Source organism: Pristiophorus japonicus, chromosome 1 (genome assembly GCF_044704955.1).
Source record: "Pristiophorus japonicus isolate sPriJap1 chromosome 1, sPriJap1.hap1, whole genome shotgun sequence".
Lineage (NCBI taxonomy): Eukaryota > Metazoa > Chordata > Chondrichthyes > Pristiophoridae > Pristiophorus > Pristiophorus japonicus.
The window spans coordinates 207,986,121-208,010,484 of NC_091977.1; the positions used below are offsets into that span (position 1 = coordinate 207,986,121).

Here is a 24,364-nt window from a genome sequence, read left to right on the forward strand (position 1 = left end):
GAACAACAAAATGTGACAAAACAAATAGTAAGAACTAAAAAAGGAAATATGAAAATAAACTTGCAAAAGATATCAAAATCAACACAAAAATTGTTTACAATTATATCAGGAAAAAGAGGGTGGTGAGGAGCAATGTGGGCCCATTGAAAACTGATAACGGTAAATTAAAATAAGGAAATGGCGGAAATGTTGAATAATTACTTTGCTGCCGTATTTACAGTAGAGGAAATGGATAGCATTCCAGATTCCAAGGAAACCAACATTGAATCAGGGATGGGGACTCACCAAAATGAACATAAGCAAAATAACAGTAATGAAAAAAATAATGGCACTGAAGAGTGACAAATCCCCAGGACCAGATGGTTTCCATCCCAGGGATTTAAAGGAAGGAGGTGAGAGCATTGCAGATGCCCGAACTATAACCTTCCAACGTTCTCTCGAATCGGGAACTGTTCCTTTAGATTGGATAACTGTACATGCCACTCCACTATTTAGGAAAGGTGAGAGAGAGAAACCAGGGAATTATAGACCTGTTTGCCTAATATCTGCTGTTGGGAAATTTTAGAGTCTATAAATTAAGAATAGAGTGACTGAACACCTTGAAAATTTGCAGCTGATCATAGAGGGCCAACATTTATTTGTAAAGAGTAGGTCATGCCTGATGAACCTGATTGAATTTTTTGAAGAGGTGATTAAAGTCGTGGACTGGGGAATGTCAATGGATGTTATTTATATGGATTTCCAGAAGGCCTTTGATAAAGTCCCTCATAATAGACTGTTAGCTAAAGTTGAAGCTCATGGAATTGAAAGTAAATTATTGACCCTGTTAGGAAATTGGCTGAGCGGCAGGAGATAGAGAGTAGGGATAATGGGTTGGTAGTCAAATTGGCAGGATGTGACTAATGGTGTCTCTGCAGGGATCTGTTGGGCCCTAACTATTCACTCTATTTATTAATGACTTCGATGATAGGATAGAAAGCCACATAACCAAGTATACTGATGACACAATGATAGGCGGTATTGTAAGCAGTGTAGATGGAAGCATAACATTACAAAGAAATATTAATATATTAAGTGAATGGGAAAAATTGTGGCAAATGGATTTTAATGTAGGCAAGTATGAGGTCATCCACTTTGGACATAAAAAGGATAGATCAGATTACTTTCTAAATGGTAAAAAGCTAGATGCAGTAGAGGTCCAAAGAGACTTAGGGGGCCATGCACATAGATCATTAAAATGTCATGGAGAGGTACAGAAAATAAATAAAAAGGCTAATGGATTGCTGTTCTTTATATCTAGAGGAATAGAATACAAGGGGGGTTGAAGCTATGCTACAGTTATACAAAGATCTAGTTAGGCCACACCTGGATTACTGTGTACAGTTCTGGGTACTGCACGATAGGAAAGATAAATTGGCCTTGGACGGAGTGAAGCGTAGCTTTACAGAATGTAATCTGGACTCCCAGGGTTAAATGATGAGGAGAGATTACACAAACTAGTGTAGCATTCCTTGGCATTTAACAAGTTAAGGGGTGATTTGATTGAAGTTTTCAAGGTATTAAGGGAAACTATAGGAAGATAGAGAGAAATTATTTCCACTGGTTGGCTAGTCTAAGACTAGGAGATATAGCCTAAACATTAAACCCAGGCATTCAGGAGTGAAGTTGGGAAACAATTCTACACACACAGGGTGATAGATGTTTGGAACTCTCTTCCGCAAACTACTCTTAAGCCTTATTAAAGTTGTTGAGGACCTTAGTGAGACCACACCTGGAGTACTGTGTGCAGTTTTGGTCTCATAACCTAAGGAAGGATATACTTGCCTTAGAGGGAGTGCAAGACAAGTTCACTAGACTGATTCCTGGGATGAGGGGATTGTCTGATAAGGAGTGATTGAGTAGACTAGGCGTATATTTCCCAGAAGAATGAGAGTTGATTTCATTGAAAGATATAACATTTTTTAAGGGGCTTGACAGTGTAGATATTGGGAGGATGTTTCCCCTAGCTGGGGAGTCTAGAACTAGGGGTCTATGGGCTGGATTTGATCAAAAACTACCACCATCGGATTACCACCCAAAAAACCGCTATGATTATGCAATTAAGATCGACGAAAAATTAATCAAAAAATGCAAAAAAATCCGCCTGGTGGGAAAAATCAGTGTTCCATGTGGATTCTTGGTGGAAAACGCGATCCTGGTCAAATTTAGTCATATTTAGTCAAATTTAGTCCAAGGCTACGAGTTGGGCCGAGGGAGAGGGGAAAACACAAAAAATATTTTTCTAAAACACAAAAAATAAAAAATCGGAAAACATTCATAGGATCCTTTTCCAGTGAATCGCTGCAAAAGAATTAAAAGAAACATTCACTTACCTTTTTTTGTAGGGTTTCATACCAACCGCCGATCGAAGGACTGCTCTGGCTGATTTCTCCCGGGTGTTTTTTTCCCCTCAACTACGGATCACCGCTACCACCAAACTTGGGGGAAGCGTTTTTTTTCAGTGTTGCACGCTGGCAATCTGCTCCACAGTGGTATTTCGAAACTGTCAGCGGAACATTAGGATGAAACTCCCACCGGGTGGTATTCCACCGAAAAATAGGAGTACCACCGAAAAACGTGACGGAAAAGTTGATCAAAATCCAGACCATTGTCTCTGAATAAGGGGTCGCCCATTTAGGACCGAGATGAGGTGAAATTTCTTCACTCAAATGGTTCTGAAGTTTTGGCATTCTCTACCCCAGTCATTGGTCATATTCAAGACGGAGATCGATAGATTTTTGGAAACTAATGAACTCAAGAGATATGGGAATAGTGCAGGAAGGTCTAGTTAAGTTGGTAGTAGATCAGCCATGATCTTATTAAGTGGTGGAGCAAGCTCGCAGGGCAGGATAACCTACTCCCGTTCCGAGTTCTTATAATCTCATGCTCTTATGTAAGTCATTATTGACTCCAGGAGACTGCCTAAGAAGAAGTGGAGAAGCTCTTGTGTTCAATGTTAGATTAATTGTTCATTTTAATTTTTGAGTTCGATAGAAGGTATTAAGGGATATGGGGCAAAGGCAGGTATGCAGAGTTATGTCACAGATCAGCCATGATTTCATCGAATGGCAGACCAGGCTTGAGATGCTAAATGGTCTACTTTTGTTCCTATGTTCCTATGAACTGACCCTGATCAAATCATAGAATCTGTCTGAAGCCATCAGAGAGTTAGTGAGAAACATAGAAACATAGAAAATAGGAGCAGGAGTAGGTCATTCGGCCTTTCAAGCCTGCACCACCATTCAATATGATCATGGCTGATCATGCAACTTCAGTACCTCATTCTTGCTTTCTCTCCATACCCCTTGATCCCTTTAGCCGTAAGGGCCACATCTAACTCCCTTTTGAATACATCTAATGAATTGGCCTCAACAACTTTCTGTGGTAGAGAATTCCACAGGTTCACAATTCACTGAGTGAAGAAGTTTCTCCTCATCTCGGTCTTAAATGGCTTACCCCTTATCCTTAGACTGTGACCTCTGGTTCTGGACTTCGCCATCATCGGGAACATTTTTCCTGCATCTAACCTGTCCAATCCCGTCAGAATCTTATATGTTTCTATGAGATCCCCTCTCATTCTTCTAAATTCCAGTGAATATAAGCCTAGTCGATCCGGTCTTTCTTCATATGTCAGTCCTACCGTCCCAGGAATCAGTCTGGTGAACCTTTGCTGCATTCCCTCAATAGCAAGAATGTCCTTCCTCAGATTAGGAGACCAAAACTGTACACAATTTTCAAGGTGTGGCCTCACCAAGGCCCTGTACAACTGCAGTAAGACCTCCCTGCTCCTATACTCAAATCCTCTTGCTATAAAGGCCAACATGCCATTTGCCTTCTTCACCGCCTGCTGTACGCGCATGCCAACTTTCAATGACTGATGTACCATGACACCCAGGTCCCATTGCACCTCCCCTTTTCCTAATCTGTCACCATTCAGATAATATTCTGCCTCCCTGTTTTTGCCACCAAAGTGGATAACCTCACATTTATCTACGTTATACTGCATCTGCCACACATTTGCCCACTCATCTAACCTTTCCAACTCACCTTGCAGCCTCTTAGCATCCTCCTCACAGCTCACACTGCCACCCAGCTTAGTGTCGTTTGCAAACTTGGAGATATTACATTCAACTCCTTCGTCCAAATCATTAATGTATATTGTAAATAGCTGGGGGCCCAGCACTGAACCTTGCGGTACACCACTAGTCACTGCCTGCCATTCTGAAAAGGACCCGCTTATTCCTACTCTTTGCTTCCTGTCTGCCAACCAGTTCTCTATCCATGTCAATACATTACCCCCAAGACCATGTCGTTTAATTTTGCACACTAATCTCTTGTGTGGGACCTTGTCAAAAGCCTTTTGAAATTCGAAATTCACCATATCCACTGGTTCTCCCCTGTCCACTCTGCTCGTTACATCCTCAAAAAATTCCAGAAGGTTTGTCAAGCACGATTTCCCTTTCATAAATCCATGCTGACTTGGACCGATCCTGTCCCTGCTTTCCAAATGCGCTGCTATTACGTCTTTAATAATTGATTCCAACATTTTCCCCACCACTGATTTCAGGCTAACCGGTCTATAATTCCCTGTTTTCTCTCTCCCTCCTTTTTTAAAAAGTGGGGTTACATTAGCTACCCTCCAATTCATAGGAACTGATCCAGAGTCGATAGAATGTTGGAAAATGACCACCAATATGTCCACTATTTCTCAGGCCACTTCCTTAAGTACTCTGGGATGCAGACTATCAGGCCCTGGGGATTTATTGGCCTTCAATCCCATCAATTTCCCTAACACAATTTCCTGACTAATCAGGGCTAATTAGGCTAGATTGATTCCATTAAAGCTGAGAAAGAAAGCCATTAAATATGAAAACTGCTTATATCATGGTTTAGCTTGGCAGTTGGGAACTATTGCTATATTCTATGAGTTAAGGAGCTCGTTAAGTTTAAAAACTGCTATTATAACTTTTTTTACTGTTAATATTTTTTCTTTATCATTTGAACTGAAATCGCATTCTAGTGTTTTCAGTTCAATCCTCAGACACACTAAGAATTTACCTTCTGTTGGGCTTACCATCTTCAACCCTCCATTAACTTGAGATCATCGAAAACTCATCCAAAACTGCCCATATCCTAACCTGCACTAAGTCCTGCTCACCCATCACCCCTGTGCTCGCTGACCTACAATACCTCCATGACCACCAATGCCTCAATTTTAAAAGTTGCATCTTTGTGTTCAAATCTTTCCATGGCCTCATCCCTCCCTATTTCTGTAATCTCCTCCAGCCCTACAACCCTCCGAGAACTCTGAGTTCCCTCAGTTCTGGCCTCTTGTGCTTTTCCCACGTCCTTCGCCCGACTATTGGCTGTGTCTTCAGCTGTCAAGGCCCTCAGCTCGGGAATTCTCTTCCTAAATCTTTCTCACTTTCTACTTCACTATGCCCCTTTAAGACACTTCTTTAAACATATCTCATTGACCAAGATTTTTGTCACCTTTTCTAATATCTCCTTCTTTGGTTCGGTGTTAAATTTTGTCAGATTATGCTCCTTTGAAGTGCCTTGGGACATTTTCCTTCATTGAAGGTGCTATATAAATACAAGTTGTTGTTACCTGGATAGCTGGTCAAGTGGGAAAAATCTCTGAGTCATAGAAGTATAACATTTTGAGTCTTTTGCATAATTGGTCTGGGGATTTTTGGTTTATTTTATGTTGAAGTTGAAAATTTGCAGGCCCACTCAACCATTGATTTCCACTCTTGATATCATCAGAGTATCCTGGGTTTTGGGCAGAGTCAGACAAGTAAAATAATGCCACTGGGAACCCATGCCAGTATGAACACAACTTGAGCACATGGTGGGGGCGGAGGAGTGGCAGATTCAGCATGGGCATGCTGCTTGGGAGTCTGAATGATAAACATTTGGCAGTGGGCCCTCTTTACAGAGGGTTGATTTTCCATATTGCTGCAGGCGGCCTTCTCGGGTGGTCAAGACATGATCCAGACTTGAATACCCCCAATAGGACCCGTTTGCATCCATTTGACAGTGTCTTTCTAGCGTCCAAATCACTGGGTGCTCAGTGTGCAAGAGCCATGAGAACTCAAATAGCAAAATCCATCTTGCTAGCCCCACTTCCTTCTGATGTTTTGGACCTTTTTTGTGGTGGACAGAACCTCCAGCCTCTCCAGGCACCAGTAGAAATTATTTATGACAGCTCTTCTGGGCGGAGACCTCGTATTTCTGACTCATGCCTAATTTTCCAGCCACTCCATGGTATTCCTGATCATTTCATGCTGGCAGTGCACATAATGCTCCCAGAAAATTCAGGACCATCATGTTGTTGATAGATGGTCAGGTTGAGCTCACAAAGGGCTAACTCCCAGATATACATAAGACATTTAGAATTTTCATTCAGGCAATTAGGTTGAATACCACATGGAATAGTCATCAAATTATGTGCTTATACATGTCACATCAGTTGTGAGACAATGGGGTGTCATTGATTATATTCCACAGCAGTTTTCACCCTGATGGTAGACAGGTTTTCATTTATTATGCCTAGTAAGGGCGGTGAGGTGGGGTGGGGGGCTTAGCCAGGAACATCCATATCAATGACAGAGGGTCATCATCATCATAGGCAGTCCCTCGAAATCGAGGAAGACTTGTTTCCACTCTAAAATGAGTTTTCAGGTGTACAACAGGGGGTGGAGTATTATTGAAGGTGGCAACTTTGATTAGGGTGGTATTGGAGGACAACCTTTGCCTGCTTCTCTCTCTCTCTTTCTATTACTCTCTCTCACTCACAGTGACTTTGGAACAGTTAGAGACAAAGTCAGCCAGGGAGACGAGAGACTCCAGGCTGAGGTATGAACACGTACAACAATTACAGTAAGGAAAGGTAGTCTGTTGCGGGGCTGCTAACATTTAAGTGAGTTTAGTCCACAACAAGGATAGAGGAGTTTACTTTGAGGTTTCATGTACAAGGAGTGCTATGAAATACATGTTGTATTCTATTCATTCATAAATGTAATGTAAATTAAATCCATTTATTAGTTCACAATTGGCTTAGCTCTATAGAAGGATTTTCAGTTTGCTTTCCAAAAACATGGAAGAATATATGTGGCATCATCTGTGAGCCCATAGTATCCAATACACACAACAATGGGTTTACGATTAGGATCTTTGAGTTACTCTATCTGTTAATAGATATTAGGCAGCAAAGGTACACTCTGGATCATAGAGGATGTAAGGTTCACTTACGGGAGTAATCGTGATGTCAAACATGAGAGAATTACTAGGCAGACATAACATTTGTAACAAGGTTAGAGCTCAAACAAGGGAATAGTGGCGAGGCATGACTGCCAAAAACAATTTCCGAATGAAAAATGAAAGAAATCCAAAAATGTAATATTGATTATCTTTTTAGTTGCTTCTTCCCCCATGATTTTACTTTACCATTAAAAAATGTTCACTTTGTGTTGTATTTCATGAATAACTATGGCCCCTATTTTCCACTTGCTGGATTTTTTGCGTCTGCGCATGTTAACGTCTGATTTTTTTGTGTATGTTCGCGGCAGAACAAAAAATTGGGATTTTCGCCAAACAAATGTTTGAATTTGGTGCCACACTCTCCGAAGTTGTCTGGGGGGGGCGGAGCTTCCAGCCTACGCTAAAATCTCTCTGGCCATGCGCAAAAAAAGAAACTTCCTGGTCTGGATCAGACATATTTAAAGAGCCCTTTATGATCGGATCATTTTTCCTTTCATGATCGGATCGTGCTGGCTGGATCTTTCTGCAATTTTTAGCATTAAAACCTGCAAAACATGGCTGAGAGGGAAGTGGAAGAGGAATTCGAAGGACAAGGAGAAGGAAGGGCCATTCTATTTCTGCCACACAAAGTTGTACCCTAATAGACTTCATTGTGAGGAAATGAGATCTGCTGGCAACTCAGGGGGAAAAGCGAAAAAAAGTAAAACCTGCTATAATGGCTCAACATTGGGATGATGTTGCTGTAGAATACAATGCAGTAGCCATCATCCGGAGAATCGGCGGGCAGTTGAAAAAGAAGTGGCAGGACCTAGGACAATTGGTTAAAGTAAGTATGCACTGCAATTATATTTGTATGTGTGTGTGTGTGTGTGTGTGTGTGTGTGTGTGTGTGTGTGGTCACCACACAAAAGGACCCCCTCGTAAAAAATTCTATTTTCATCTTTGCAGTTGAAGAATGCAAATATCAGGAACCATAGGAATCGTACGGGTGGTGGTCCACCAAGTAAGCTGCAATTGAGCCAGCTGCAACAGAGGATCTCTGACCTGATTAAAGCTTACCGGAGATGATCCACCAATGTGGATGCTGGGGTAAGCCCTGCAATTTGCACTGTGGGTTGGCTAAATACTGCGTGGGTTAGCTAGGCTTTAATGGATGTTTTCGATCTGTTTTACAGCCGCTGCACATCAGGAAGAGGCAGAAGGAAAAGCAGAAGGGCAAGCAGAAGTACCGCCCGAAGGACATCCAAAAGAGAGTCCAGAATTGTTTCCTGATTTTGAGCAGGATGATCTGGATGAAGGCCAGCATGAGGATCCCCCACTGATCACATGGTCATTTTGGACTGCAGCTGGTGGAGCCCATGGATTAGGATGCATGTCCAGCAACACACACCTGTGAGAGGGATGCCCAATAGGTTTGAGGAGCAAGGCACAGATGGGAGACGGCGAAGGAGGGTGGAAAGGATAGCTGAACCACAAGCGGAGATAGACATGGTGAAGTCATCGGGATGAGTGGGGAAAGTATGCAGCTAACCAGATCGCTCTTGAACATCATGGGTGAGGTGAGGGTAGAAGTTATGGGACTGTCAGAAGAAGTAGCAACGCTGTCTGGAGGATTAGGACCACCACTGGCGGGGCAGATTAGGGAGGGAATGGTGGATGCACTTGATGGGAAAATTGTCTGACATATGTGATGGAAATTTGCAGATAGCTGCTGCAATAAGGGAACACACCCAAGTCGTTATTCAACAACACCAATTGGCAGCATCAACTGCTGCCACTCAAATCATCCCAAGAGCAATTTCAGGGTTGTGCCACAGGGTGATCCATAGCTTGAAAAAGAAGACGAAGATGAACCCAGGCCTTCCAGAAAGGTGCCTTCCAGAAAGGTCTGCCCTTGTCCAACCCAACCAACGAAAAACAAAAAAATATAACCTTGGGCTCACCCGGGGGGGCCGAGGAAGTCTCTGCGCCAAAGAAAGGGCTAAGGTTAGAGGCACCAGGGCGGGCAAAAGGGGAATTATGCGCTAGTGGCCATTGAATATGGGGCTGTAGAGATATTTGTATCTTGCTGTTACTTGTTTTGTTAATAAAAAAGTTTGATACAATAAAGTTTTGTTAATTGAAAATGTTAAATTTTGAGAGAAGTTTAAAGTTTGATACATGTTAATTGAAAATGTTAAAGTTTGATATTTCTTCATTGAAAAGTAATGTTTTATTAAAGTTAAGTAAATGTTTAATAAATCTATACTTTTAATTTAACCAGAATCAATGCATTATTTTGTGAATTTAACCAACAGTATATATTAGACCAACATAAACCAACACAACTTAATTAAAAGTGCAAACAGCTGTAAACAGTCAACATGGTGTGACACTATAATCAAATGTGCCGCCATTAGCCTTCAGGCAGAAAAATGTTCACGGATTAGCTACTGATGGAAGTCTTTAGCTATGGCTATAGGTCCCCTTGGTCACCCCACCCACCTCAGCCGTCGTCCTGCGGCTTGAGGTGGTTCCTCCTCCTGCTGCTGGTCCTCCTCCTCCTCTTCGTCATCAGCCTCCTCCAAATTCAAATCCCTCCTCTCTCCTGAGGAGGATCTTCAATGTTCATTTCCTGTTCCCTCATGATGGCCAAGTTGTGCAGCATGCAGTACACGACAGTGAACTGAACAACATGGTGAGGCGAGTATTACAGGTAGCCTCCAGCATGGTCCAAGAATCGTAAATGCTGCTTTAAAATGCCAATTGTTCTCTCTTTGATGCTCTGTGTCGTTATGTGGGACATATTTTACTGATGCTCTGCCTCAGTGCGAGGTTTGCATAGGGGGAGGGGTCATAAGCCAGGTGGTGAGCCCATAATCTTTGTCCTTGAGCAACCAGCTCTGCTTTTCTGGCAGCTCCTGAAACATTGCAGATATAATGCTCTCACATCGGATGAAAAAATCATGGATGCTACTGGGATATTTGGCATCTACTGCCATGATCCACTGCAGATCGTCACACACCAGCTGCACATTCAGGGAGTGGAACCCTTTCCTGATGCGGTAAACTTAGGAATCTTGCAAGGGTGCCCGCAAGGCCATGTGGGTACAGTCAATGGCACCCAGTACCCTGGGGAAGCCAGCAATTCTGGCAAACCCCACAGCCCTGTCTCTCATTGCCTGTGTGGTCATAGGGAAAGTGATGAACTGGTCACTTGGCGAATGCAGGAATGAGTAGCATGCTGCAAGATCGAGCATACGTCCCCAGTTGAAGTTTGAAATGATCCCGTAGCATAGAAGGCAAGTGCCGCTGTTACTTTTACTTCTACCTGGGCAGTCCTCCTTCCACTTCTTGGCCGTATGTCTGCTCTGATTAGTTGGCAGATCTCAGGATGACCTCCTTTCTGAATCGTATGTTGCGAACGCAGTCTGCCTCACTCAGTTGAAGGTATGAGCGCCTCTCTCTATAGACTCACTAAAGATAAGGCTTCCTCCCCATCAATCTGTCTCCCCGATATTGGCGTCGAATTCTTCATCGCCTCTGCATGCCATACCAGCATCGATCCACCCCAGACGTTCAGCCTGACCAAGGTGTTCGGCCGTAGCCAGCATGCATCCACCCCGGGGAAACTCTTCCCCTGTTTCCCTCTCTCGGCCACCCGTTTATATAACTTATTTCGATGGGCTGGTGGATACCTGATGTCAATCATTTTTACCCATTCCACGGTCCAATTACAGGGGAGTGAGTACCTCTGACAGCCCCCTCCCATCCTCCTGAGGGTCAGCTTTTTCCTTATCTCAACTCTAAATATCTTGTTGTCCTTCTGCAGACATATTGCTTATCTTAGGGCTCCACGTTGCCTCCATTATCAGTTTAGTCATGTCTGCTGAGAGTCCTGCTTTTCATGTCCTGACCTCGTAATGACCTTAGCCTTCTGTGTAGTTCTTATCTGAGAGGAATGCCTGCTAACAGTCCCTTTGTAATGCCTGGTAACAGTCCTTTTGTTAACAACAACCTCAGCTCAGGCTGGAGGTGCGGGGGTAGACATACTGCGAAAAGCTGCAGGTTCCAGCAATTTATCTGTAGGAATTGCAATGTCAGTGGACATTGGCCAGAATGTGCAGAAAGGCTGTAGTGAGGCTAATCTACACGACAGAGGAACCAAACGAGGGGTCTGCAATGCAGGATGATGCTTGGGGCAAAGCCATGGATGCTGAAGTTCAGCGGGTTCATGTGGCTGACGTCTGCAGCTCATATACCAAAACGCCACCCATGATGATGAAAGTTTTATTGAATGGCATCCCGGTACGCATGGAGCTGGACACAGGAGCCAGCCAGTCAGTTATGAGCGCCCAACAATTTGAGAGACTATGGCCACACAGAGCTAGCAGGCCCAAACTGGAACGCATTTACATGCAGCTACGGACGTACACCAAAGAGATCACCCCAGTGCTAGGCAGTGCAAACTTGGTGGTAACACATAATAGATCAGAGAATCGGCTGTCACTCTGGATTGTCCCGGGAAATGGCCCCGCGCTTTTGGAGGGGAGCTGGCTAGCCGAGATGAACTGGAAATGGGGGGTTGTGCACCCCATTTCATCTGTGGAGTGAAGTTCATGCTCACAGGTCCGACAGAAATTCAGGGCACTGTTTCAACCCGTTGTCGGGACTTTCAAGGGCACCAAAGTAGTGATACGCATCACCCCGGACGCCAGACCAGTGCACCACAAAGCCAGAACGGTGCCGTATGTGATGCATGAGAAAATTGAAAGTGAATTGGACAGGCTGCTCAGAGAGGGCATAATTTCGCCTGTTGAATTCAGTGACTGGGCAAACCCCATCGTTCCTGTCCTGAAAGCGGATGGCTCAGTCAGGATTTGTGGCGACGACAAGGCCACCATCAACCAAGTGTTACTACAGGACCAATACCTGCTTCCGAGAGCGAAGGACCTTTTTGCCATGCTGGCAGGTAGCAAGCTGTTCACTAAGTTGGACCTCACTTCGGCCTACATGACTCAGGAACTGGCTGAAGAATCCAAGCTTCTGACCACCATCACGACGCACAAGGGGCTATTTATCTACAACAGGTGTCCATTTGGCAATCGTTCGGCGGCCACTATCTTTCAGAGGAACATGGAAAGCTTGCTTAAATCCATTCCTGGAACAATAGTATTCCAAGACGACATCCTAATAATGGGTCGAGACACCGTGGAACACCTCCATAACCTGGGGGAGGTGCTACGCCGACTGGACCGGGTAGGCTTGCGGTTGAAAAAGCCCAAGTGTGTGTTTTTGGCCTCAGAGGTCGAGATTTTGGGCAGGAGGGTTGCCGCAGACGGGATCCGACCCACCAAAGCTAAAACGGAGGCGATCCGTCGGGCGCCCAGGCCTGGCAACACAGTGGAGTTGTGATCATTCCTGGGACTTTTGAACTATTTCGGGAACTTTCTGCCGAACTTAAGCACATTGTTGGAGCTGTTACACGTGCTCCTGCGTAAAGGTTGTGAATGGTTTTGGGGGAACGGTCAAGAATGGGCTTTCAATAAGGCGCGGAACCTGCTTTGTTCCAACAAGCTGTTGACCTTGTACGACCCCTGTAAAAAACTTGTTTTAACATGTGATGCATCATCCTATGGGGTTGGGTGCGTGTTGCAGCAGAGTAATGATGAAGGCCGATCCCAACCGGTGGCTTATGCCTCCAGGTCGCTCTCCCAGGCAGAGTGTGGATACGGCATGGTCAAAAAGAAAGCACTCGCTTGTGTTTACGGGGTGAAAAAGATACACCAGTACCTTTTCGGTAGGCGGTTCGAGTTAGAAACGGATCACAAGCCGTTAACATCCCTGCTGTCCGACAGCAAGGCTGTCAATGCCAATGCGTCAGCTCGCATACAGTGATGGCCTCTCACGCTGGCTGCGTATGACTACACCATACGGAACCGGCCAGGCACCGAGAATTGCGCTGATGTGCTCAGCAGGCTCCCACTGGCCACCACTGAGGGGGCGTCGGAGCAAAGCTTTGAGATGGTCATGGCTGTTGAGGCTTTTGACACTGCAGACTCCCCTATCACAGCCCGACAGATCAAAATCTGGACCAACAGAGACCCCCTCCTCTCCATGATAAAGAAATGTGTTCTGACTGGGGATTGGGCGCCCGCACACAGGGCGTGCCCTGAGGAGGTCAGACCGTTTCACAGACGGATGGATGAGCTCTCCAGCCAAGCCGACTGCCTGCTATGGGGCAGCCGGGTAGTCATGCCCCAGAAAGGAAGGGAAGCATTCATCAGGGAACTCCACAGCGAGCACCCTGGCATTGTGCTAATGAAGGCCATTGCCCGGTCACATGTATGGTGGCCGGGAATTGACTCAGACCTGGAACATTGGGTTAGCAGGTGCACGACTTGTGCCCAGCAGGGCAATGCCCCCATGGAGGCCCCACTCAGCCCGTGGCCCTGGCCCACCAGGCCATGGTCACGTGTTCACATAGACTATGTAAGCCCGTTCATGGGAAAAATGTTCCTGATTGTTGTCGATGCATACTCGAAATGGATTGAGTGCATCATATTAAACTCATGCGCTACATCCATCACAGTGGAGAGTCTGCGTACGGTTTTCGCAACCCACGGCTTGCCGGACATTCTGGTCAGTGACAATGGCCCGTGCTTCACCAGCCATGAATTCCAGGAGTTTATGTCGAGTAATGGTATCAAATACGTCTGGACAGCACCATTCAAGCCAGCTTCCAATGGCCAGGCGGAACGTGTGGTCCAAGTCATAAAACAGGGCATGCTCCCTATCCAAGGACCCTCCTTTCAGTACCACCTATCGCTCCTCCTGCTGGCCTATAGGTCCCGCCCGCACTCGCTCACGGGAGTCCCGCCAGCGGAACGACTCATGAAACACATGCTTAAGATGCGGCTGTCCCTCATTCATCCAGCACTGGAAGACATTGTTGAGGGCAAGCGCCAATCCCAAACCGAGTGCCATGATCGTAACTCAAGGGGAGGTGTATAGAAATTGATGACCCAGTATTTGTTCTTAACCATGCTTTGGGACTCAAGTGGCTTTAGGGCACCGTAATTGGCAAAGAGGGAAATAGTGGTCAGACTCAACAATGGGCAGATATGCCGCAAACACTTGGACCAAGTAAAGAAAAGGTTCAGCATAGACACTGAGGAACCTGAGGAAGAGCATGAGATGTTACCCACACCACCGCCAGTGGACGAGCAACAAGGACATTCACCAGCATGCACAGTCCCTCTGGCCAGCCCGGATAGGCCGGAATCACCTCAGGTGACAGAGATGCATGCCAAGGCTCAGCCACTAGAGCCCCAACTGCGACGCTCCACGAGGGAGCGTCGACCACCTGAAAGACTTAACCTTTGACACAAAAAGACCCGAGGGGGGAGGTGATGTCATGTATGCAACCTTCATACAACTGTAACCTTCATGTAACTGTAACCTTCATGTAACCACTCTGTACACTATATATATATATATATATATCCTGGAAATGCACACCTTGACCACAGGGGGTGAACTTGTGGGAGACACCTCTCACCTAGCACTCAGGTATTTAAAGGGAGGTCCCACACAGGGTCATCACTTCTGGGTCCTGGGAATAAAGAAAGGTCATGTAGTGACCGTATCTGCAGTACATGTCTCGTGTGATTCAGTAGCAAGGTGCAGGGACATCACAATCCGAACACTTGGAGGCTTCAGCTTATCCAGGAATGCTCGTACACCTTCTGAAGTTACGATACACATAACTGAGGTGGAGCCCTGCAAGGAGCTGACTAGACTCACACCTTCTCCTTCATTAATAAGAGAGTGAGAGACATTGATTACTAGTAGAACATCTAGGGGAGTCATAGATGAGAAATGGTTAGTGGAAAAAGGAAAGATAAATATATCATTAAGAATTAGGAAAGAGTTTTAATAATCTGCCCACAAGATGTATACTTTACTTCACTCACTTTTATTTAGGATTAATGTTTTCCCCGTAACAATGTTTTAGACAGAATAATTTTGCCTTTATTCGTTTCTACGCACAATAAATATGACAGTACTTTTCAGAAATATTACTAAGATATGACAGCTGTTATCAATGTTTAGAAATGAAAATAATCTATTGAAGAAGATTAACCAGAATAATTCACCTTAAGGGAGTTTTTAAATTGGTTGCATGGCTATTCTTTTCCTTATTTTTGTGGAAGTTATTTAATGTTATCTTCCCACTCTATAACATTACTTATAAAATAAGCGTGTGGTTGCTTCTGTGATTGTCACTGCCAGTCCAAAATGATAGCTAAAAGCTATGCAAAAGTTACCTGGACTGAATGACTATTCAATGGTTTCACATGTGGAGCCGCAGTGTTGCCAATACTTGCTGAGTCCTGTGCTATGTGGAAGTTACTTCATGCTCGTGATACACATGGGGAATTCAAATACGTATAAATCTATGTTTAAACTTCCCATGTGCATCGTATTTTTAAAGCTTCTGAAAATCGCAGGATGAACACGGGTTGTCAATGTTGCAGCTGCTTGCCCTGTGCTTGGCTTCATCCTCTGCCAGCATAGCTGAGACCAGAACTTGTCACAGCCAGGATTATGGAGGGGAAACTGATACCCTATTAACACCCTGTAACACAACATAGTGAAGTGCAAATGCTCTATGCTAACACAGAATCTATCCCAGTGTACATATTGTGTGAAAAATGTAAAAGGAGATTCCATATTATTGTATGAAATGTACATCGTATATACACCAAAGGAAATAGATCACACTTCATTTCAAGAGCAAATTGAACCTTAGACTAATAAAAGGTCAAGGGAAATAACTGTCTCCCTAGCTCAAATAATTTTGCAAATTTGCAGCTCAGACACTGAAATAAATTAATATTGCTTTATAATCTGACGGAAATGCTATCTAAAGCACAAATGTGCATTTAAAATATAATTTCAGTTTTTAAAAAACAAACACTCATTTTGCTTATCTTTTTGTCTGTATTTGCAACCTTGCTTTTGATTGTCATAAAATGAGGTGGAGTTGTGGTTCGTGTTAGTAGGGTATGATCTCTGCAAAAATTCTGGTCAGAAGAATTTCACATGAACTATTGAAGTGCTTGCATACTAATATCACAGCTCAATTTCATCCAGGCTTGGAACATTGGCAGCACAACTAGTTCGACCTTCAATGCATTTTATTCAGAAGAGGGACTGCAGACAAATAGATTTCTTGGTGTTCTCAAAAGATCAACAGTGCCACGTTAAGTAAGCATGTCTGCAGTGCTCAAAGGTTTAAAGGAGAGAGTGCAAAACTAAACAGAACTATTTAAGAAAATCTGTTTTTTTGCTACAAATATCTACTTATATATATATATATGTAAAAACAAACGAGGAGAAATTCAACTCTGTAGCGCACGTTTTTTACATGTTATGCGGCCTCCTAACACTCAAAAATGGGGTTCAAGATGCCCATGCACACCATGCACCTAATGCCTACCGGCAGCATGCAGTGCAGGCAGATAATGACGTTAATCAGCGTGCAATGCTGATTTGACAAAAATGATGCCATTTTTAAACTCCTTGCTCCAGCCTACACCCTCTCTTGATCTCGCACAACTGAACATACGTTAAACAGAATGAAGGATCCCTCCACCAGTGCTATTAAAAGGGATAAGATTAGTTGCTTGATTACTTATTCTGGCTGCTGATGCAATTGTACCTAATTGTGGTGCTTTTCTATACTTGGCTAAAGTTTGAATAGTCTACAAGGAATGGTCTGGCTCGTGCTAAATTACATTATTATTGATTTAAAAGCTTGTGCTGAAACAAGTTGCTTCCAGACAAGGTTGAGCTGGTAGGGCTTCCTCTGGGAATTGAGGATCACTTAGAGAATAAAGAAATGCCAGGCAGAGCAGGACAAGCTGCTAGAAGAGGGAGGAGGAGGAAGCGGAGTAGGGTTGGTTCTCAGGAGGAGGCCATTTCCGCCGAGGGTCTTTAGGGAGCAACTCTCCTACCTGAACTTCAGTGACAACCAATGCTTGAGACGTCTTCACTTCACAAAACAGGTTGAACTAAAATCTGCCAACTGCTGCAGCCACAACTGCACTCTCAAAGTAGGGCAAAGACACTATTGCCTGTGGCTGTCAAGGTGACTGTGGTTCTTAACTTTTACGCGTTTGGCTCCTTCAAGGTTGCTGCTGGAGATATAAGCAACACCTTGCAGTTTGCTGCATAAGAGAGGTTACTGAGGTTTTATACAGACAGAGAAACATCTTCACCTCATTCCCTCTTACCAAAGAGAAGCAGGTGGAGCAAGCAGGAGAATTTGCATGGATTGCAGGCTCCTTCATGATGCAGGATGCCATTGATTGAACGCATATTGCCTTGCTTACACCTCATGTGAACTCTGCCATTTTCCTCAACTGGAAGGGAATCTATTCCTTCAGTGTGCAGCTGGTGTGTGACAATAGGTAGTGCATCTTGCAAGTCACTACCCGTTATTCCTTACAGCAGTCACGATCCTTTCATTCTGCAACAGTCCTCTGTGCCACCTAAATTTGACCCACCACTGGCGACAAGTGTTATCCACTCATGATATGGCCCATGATTCTGGTCCAGAACCCATGCACACATGCACAGCAGGACTATAATGAGAGCCATGGTGCCAAAAGGAACATTATAGAGCACACCATCGGCATACTCAAATAACGCGTCCACTGCCTGAACCACTCTGGAGAAGCACTGCAGTACTCAATTGAGCGAGGATGAAGATTTGTGGTAGTTTGCTGCATGGTATAAAGCCTGGTCATATGAGGGAACAGCCCTTGCTACCACCAGGAGAGAAGCTGAGGAGCAGGAGGATGAGAAATTGGAGAAAGTGGAGGAGGAGAAAGTACAACAGGGAGTAGAGGAACACAAAGAGGAACGATGGATACAACATAGTCAACCATTTCTACCGGGGCTCTACATGATTAAATAATTAATGAACGATAGCACTAACCTTAGCCACATTTCCCCATTAGGGTTATGCTGATAGAGTTAGATGAAGAAAGATGGGATGAGGTTCGAGTGGAGCATAAACGCCAGCATGGACTGGTTTGGTCAAATGACCTGTTTCTGTGCTGTATATCCTATGAAATCCTATATAACAATGAATACAAAAATAAACTAATCACACTTGTGCATTCTCTGAGTGCCTGTTTTTGTGTGTCTTTGCCTCTATGAGTGTTCCAAAGAGGTATTTCTGCTAGTTGCTGCAGCATGGTTGGTGGAAGGCTGCTGAACTCCAATTGAGCAGACAGCAGTTGGCCTTGGAAGGCGACCTCTAGCAGCTCTGGGCCTAGCAGGGCCAGTTTCAGACTGCACCATCTCGGCCTGGGCTGCAGAAGTCTGGGCTGGCTGGCTGACAGGCACTAGCAGAGTGGCAGAGCTGGAATGCTGTCATCCTGAGAGAGGATGGACTGTTGTGATGCCCTGGAAGGCCCTTTGAACAGAGGTTTCCAGAGCCATGATAGCAGCAGTATGAGCTTTCTAGAAAACAGTCTGAGCTTGCACTGCAGCACTCAGACTTTGTGATGGAAGCTTTTTGTGCTGCAACGGAAGCTGAGACATTGGCCATCAGTCACTGCTGGGTTCCATAGGTGTGCTGATGGAGATGGCCACCTGTTCCATGTAAGAAAGATTGGCTCCAAGCTCTGCGCAAAGCCCTGTGCCAACTTAGTATTGGTTTCCTGCATGCTCCTTCAGTGCAGGCTTTTTGGCAGGCTTTACAGTGCACCAAGAATTTTATTATGAACACCCTTCAGCCTTCATAGCCTGGCCCTTTAAGAGGTATAGGCTGCCTTTAAGTAGCGCTAGCCGTTCGTGATATCGGGCCCCCTGCTGATGCAGCAATCATTTAATAGAGCAGGTAGCACCAATTTAACGTGCTGCTTGTAATGTAATGAAGGGGTGCAGGCTAATCGTGTATCCTGATCCCCAAGCCTGTTTGTGGGGGTTAGCCAATTTCTCCGCCACAGTGTTTTAGAATGGAACTTTTTTCGAAAGGAATGATTTGACACCACAGGTTGGGGGATTTCCGCCACCCACCCCTAGTAAACATCGACACGTTTTGAGGGATCCCCTACAAATACTGATACAACTTCGAGAGACATTCAGTCCTAAAATTCCAAAAGCCCATTGTGCTGAGCAGGAGATTATGCTTTGGGTGAAAAATGTACTTTGGCTGTTTTTTCTATCTTTTGCTGCAGAATTACACTATAAATTAATATGATGTATTATTGCTGCATCAGCAGAAAATGACAAATTAAACTAATAAATAAGGGGTGGAACAGATGAAATTAAGCCTAGCAATGAATTTCCATCAGTTTTTGTGCACTAAATATGTATGCTGTTAAGATTTAATTCCTCTTGACTGTAAAAGGAATGCTTAGTCATGAAGCTATCACCAATATTCCCCTATTGGGATTGACAATAACTCATAACCACACAGGAGCTTTAGGAATTTTTTAAGTTGTGTACACTATTTTATGAACTAGCTACAATGATTGAAGAAAAATTCCGCACTACTGGATACTTTACACTAATCAACTGATTTGATGAATCACCCAGCACGGAACGAAGCAACCTGCTATTCGGAGCTGGCAGATAAAGGTGCATGCATTTGGCAGAACATTCTAAAAAGTTTAGGGCACAGGGGCAACTTATAGCATTTAAATAAAATTATAACCAGTTTTTTGGACAAACAGATTACTTTTATTTAACAAGTCTTCAAGTGATAATGTAAACAAATTAATAATCTAGGAAAAATATTACATCTCGGCACACTTTATATTTACAGAACCTTACTTCCTGTTGTCAACTTTTTCCATTGTAAACTCCGATGTCCACATTTATAATGCAAACTGACCGTTTAACTTGTCAAACCAGTGGTGGTGCTGTAGCCTCCCGGTTTCGTATCTTCCAACTCCTTAGCCTGCACTGCAGAGATAGTTCTATGCTCCAACCAACTCCACTTCCCAAATTGTTGTACATCTTGGTATTTAACTATGAATAATAAAATAACATCAAAACATTATACAAAAATGAGACAGAATGTATGGCTTTAAACTGGCAACTGAATTATGTCTGCATGCCCTGGTCCAAGTAGTCCCGCTCTCCAACCTCGCTTCATCTGAAGACTATATTTGCTCTTGACTCTTTGTGAGCAATGCCCCAAAGATCAGTAACTAGTGTTATTTATATGCGACATAATAGAAACGTTGGTCAATTTTATGCATTAAATATGTTTGCCAGTAGTGAATATACTGTGCTGATAATTATAGGACTTTAGAAAGAACTTCAATAGCGTCAGCTTTTGAGTGCATTGACACTGAAGGCTGCAGCAAAATCCATCGAGACTGGTTTTTAAAGGACCCAAATAAGTTCTGAATCATTAAGGTGGGTAACGGTGCACTAGTCTAGTAATAATGGTCGCCTTTCAACTTGTATACTGGCTGAAAAGATATAATGGCGCTGAATTTCCTCAGCAATTCTGACGTCATCTCGCAATAACAACATCAACTTGTATTTATATCATGTTTTTAACGAAGTGAAATGTCCCAGGGCGCTTCACAGGAGCTTTATGAGATTTTAAAATTTTGACATAATTTTAATTTGACATAACATAATGAGCTGCATAAAGAGAAATTAGTGCAGATGATCTAAAGCTTGGTCTGAGGGGTAGGTTTTAAGGAGCGTCTTGAAACGAGAAAAGAGGGGTAGAGAGGCGGAAAGGTTTAGGCAGGGAGTTCCAGAGCTTGGGGCCGAGACAGCAGAAGGCACAGCCACCAATGGTTGAGCGATTATAATCAAGGATGCTCAAGCGGGAAGAATTAGAGGAGCGCAAACATCTCGGAATGATTGTGGGGCTGGAGGAGATTACAGAGATAGGAAGGGGCGAGGCCATGGAGGGATTTGAAAACAAGGGATGAGAATAACTCCAGCAGGAATGTGGTGGAACAGCCAGAAAATAGAGCAGGACCTGGATAGACCGGTTCTGGCCTGAGAGTTCGCGCAGGACCTTGTAAGGGCCAAGGCTGTCTATTAAAGGCTAGTGATAATGATGCCATGAAACTGGGGATGGGGCAAAATCCCTGTCTTTATATTGGGAGTTCCTGTCACTGTCTAAATGTTATTGCCGCATCTTCAGAAGTTGGTCCGCCCAGTGGGAAGAGGTAAACCGGTCTCCTCAATGGTAGTTGTGGGGACCATGACCTGGACCCCACAGAATTATGGAGAGAATTTTTTTTGTTTAATGCGGCACCTGGCTTGCGGATAACACCTTCCCTCCCATGACCAACCTTGCCACCACGGCTGGATTTTGCAGCATCCGGGGGAAGATGTGTAGCCATACAAGGGTATATTTAAATGAGGTGAACTCACACTGACCCTACATATTCTGGCAGCCATGTCAGAGGTCACCAGTCGACATGATCCTGGCATAATTGTATGGTAACCGCCCTGATGAATTTCTGGACTAATATCATTGTACACAACATCAGTTTCATTTTTTGGTGCCATGAACATAGAAACATAGAAACATAGAAAATAGGTGCAGGAGTAGGCCATTCGGCCCTTCTAGCCTGCACCGCCATTCAATGAGTTCATGGCTGAACATGCAACTTCAGTACCCCATTCCTGCTTTCTCACCATACCCCTTGATTCCCCTAGTAGTAAGGACTTCATCTAACTCCTTTTTGAATATATTTAGTGAATTGGCCTCAACAACTTTCTGTGGTAGAGAATTCCACAGGTTCACCACTCTCTGGGTGAAGAAATTCCTCCTCATCTCGGTCCTAAATGGCTTCCCCCTTATCCTTAGACTGTGTCCCCTGGTTCTGGACTTCCCCAACATTGGGAACAAATTCTTCCTGCATCTAACCTGTCTAAACCCGTCAGAATTTTAAACGTTTCTATGAGGTCCCCTCTCATTCATCTGAACTCCAGTGAATACAAGCCCAGTTGATCCAGTCTTTCTTGATAGGTCAGTCCCGCCATCCCGGGAAACAGTCTGGTGAACCTTCGCTGCACTCCCTCAATAGCAAGAATGTCCTTCCTCAGGTTAGGAGACCAAAACTGTACACAATACTCCAGGTGTGGCCTCACCAAGGCCCTGTACAATTGTAGCAACACCTCCCTGCCCCTGTACTCAAATCCCCTCGCTATGAAGGCCAACATGCCATTTGCTTTCTTAACCGCCTGCTGTACCTGCATGCCAACCTTCAATGACTGATGTACCATGACACCCAGGTCTCTTTGCATCTCCCCTTTTCCTAATCTGTCACCATTCAGATAATAGTCTGTCTCTCTGTTTTTACCACCAAAGTGGATAACCTCACATTTATCCACATTATACTTCATCTGCCATGCATTTGCCCACTCACCTAACCTATCCAAGTCGCTCTGCAGCCTCATAGCATCCTCCTCGCAGCTCACACTGCCACCCAACTTAGTGTCATCCGCAAATTTGGAGATACTACATTTAATCCCCTCGTCTAAATCATTAATGTACAGTGTAAACAGCTGGGGCCCCAGCACAGAACCTTGCGGTACCCCACTAGTCACTGCCTGCCATTCTGAAAAGTCCCCATTTACTCCTACTCTTTGCTTCCTGTCTGACAACCAGTTCTCAATCCACGTCAGCACACTACCCCCAATCCCATGTGCTTTAACTTTGCACATTAATCTCTTGTGTGGGACCTTGTCGAAAGCCTTCTGAAAGTCCAAATATACCACATCAACTGGTTCTCCCTTGTCCACTCTACTGGAAACATCCTCAAAAAATTACAGAAGATTTGTCAAGCATGATTTCCCTTTCACAAATCCATGCTGACTTGGACCTATCATATTACCTCTTTCCAAATGCGCTGCTATGACATCCTTAATAATTGATTCCATCATTTTACCGACTACTGAGGTCAGACTGACCGGTCTATAATTCCCTGTTTTCTCTCTCCCTCCTTTTTTAAAAAGTGGGGTTACATTGGCTACCCTCCACTCCATAGGAACTGATCCAGAGTCAATGGAATGTTGGAAAATGACTGTCAATGCATCCGCTATTTCCAAGGCCACCTCCTTAAGTACTCTGGGATGCAGTCCATCAGGCCCTGGGGATTTATCGGCCTTCAATCCCATCAATTTCCCCAACACAATTTCCCGACTAATAAGCATTTCCCTCAGTTCCTCCTCCTTACTAGACCCTCTGACCCCTTTTATATCCGGAAGGTTGTTATTATCTCAATGGTGGGATTGGGGGTAGTTGAGGAAATAACCCCTGATGCCTGTGCTGAATATGTGCCTCAATTTACCTCCTTTTATCAGATCATGCTAGTGCTGCCCATCAGACTTTCTCTTCCGTTGGTAATATTATGCCTCTTAGATTCTAATGTTCCCACTGTTTTTAAGCTGATTAATGTGACTACATCTGTTGTCCCATGGGTTTGCTTTTATAGTTGGATGCATTTACCCTGCACTTACTGCTCAAATAAACTTAGCGCCTACATACAGGATTAATCCACCAATAGCCCTTTTAAAAAGAAAATCATATTGTTCAAAGCAAATTGGAATGAAAGGAAAATTGGTTTGAACAAGCTGCTCTACTTCCTGCCCCAGCGGCTCCTGAGCAGTGACTTGAAGCTACACTCCAATCATTTCATCCATCACTGAAAGCCAAGCTCTTTCCGCTCTTAAATGGGCCTTTTCCTTCCAGGTCTGCTGTTTCTGCTGTGCAATTGACAAGGAAAGCAGCATGTCAGACAGATGCCTGAAAATGTACATGATGTATGGAAAGATTTTAGCTGGTTTGAAAAAGGTTTGGATTCAAGTGAATCTGTCCTTGCTGTCTTGCAACCAATTGTGTGCATCAACATATTTCATTGATCTCTCACTGTTCTGGTGGGCCGCAGCTTACATCCGAATACACTATTTGTTAAAGTTATTAGAACTTTTTGCAGTTCAGTGTTGGTGGTGTTTATCCCTTGTCATTGAGGTGGTCCAAATGCCTGGCAGCCAGATGTTAATTAATGTTTGGAAT

At 44.1% G+C, this 24,364-nt stretch overlaps 1 protein-coding gene and 2 long non-coding RNA genes across 7 annotated transcripts in view; 2 read left to right on the forward strand and 1 right to left on the reverse strand.

Moving 5' to 3' along the window:
• The window catches only part of LOC139268298 (trans-2,3-enoyl-CoA reductase-like), a 250,761-nt gene that overhangs the window by 126,887 nt on the left and 99,510 nt on the right, over positions 1-24,364 (forward strand). The gene's annotated exons all lie outside the window — the stretch shown is intronic.
• LOC139268317 (uncharacterized) overlaps positions 1-24,364 on the reverse strand; it is a 44,918-nt gene that overhangs the window by 14,509 nt on the left and 6,045 nt on the right. For all 3 annotated transcript variants that reach the window (XR_011594010.1, XR_011594008.1, XR_011594009.1), the window contains exons 4-5: positions 20,201-20,337; positions 18,293-18,432 (exon numbers count right to left, since the gene is read on the reverse strand). This is a non-coding gene — a long non-coding RNA (uncharacterized lncRNA). The remainder of the gene's footprint in view (positions 1-18,292; positions 18,433-20,200; positions 20,338-24,364) is intronic.
• Positions 7,622-9,374, forward strand: LOC139241148 (uncharacterized). Its single transcript, XR_011588810.1, has 3 exons — positions 7,622-8,131; positions 8,254-8,394; positions 8,481-9,374. It is a non-coding gene; the product is annotated as an uncharacterized lncRNA (long non-coding RNA).